Genomic DNA, 547 nt, shown 5'->3' with positions numbered 1-547 from the left:
TACTCCTACAATCTACTGACAAATTATACATAGCAGATCAAGAAATATATGTCTAGGTAAGGTTTATCTGAGAACAACTGGTCTTTGCCCAAGATTTATCTATATGACACACAGTAATTAAAAGTACCAGTCTGGTGAAACTAAGCTTCTTGGATGTTTAACAGATATACTTTGAGGCCTATACTAATTCGGACAGAGGGACATAAAGGACAGTTTTTGCTCCTTGCCCTCCTAGGTCAACTATTTCCAGGGGACTATGAGCATCTCTCAAAGTGTCCTGTAATTGTGGTGGGTCACCTGTCCTCTTGATCAAGGAAGCTGAGGAGATCCCACCAGATGGACTTGAACCAGTGTCCAGTCTACAAAGAGGAGGGTCAACACAGAGGAATCATTTCCTCCATGCTTCTAAGTGAAGCCAGCCATTGTCGAACAGGACCTTTGACTTATCTTCACATAGGAGGAACTGGTAAAAGAAAGGAGCCAGGGGCTCCTCCCAAGCCCATGTGACCCCTGAGGAACAGAACCTCAAACAAACTTAAAAGTAAAC

This window comes from Nannospalax galili, unplaced genomic scaffold (genome assembly GCF_000622305.1).
Source record: "Nannospalax galili isolate Female #2095 unplaced genomic scaffold, S.galili_v1.0 scaffold471, whole genome shotgun sequence".
NCBI lineage: Eukaryota > Metazoa > Chordata > Mammalia > Rodentia > Spalacidae > Nannospalax > Nannospalax galili.
The sequence above is the reverse complement of the archived record's forward strand: the minus strand, read 5'-3'. Positions refer to the sequence as shown.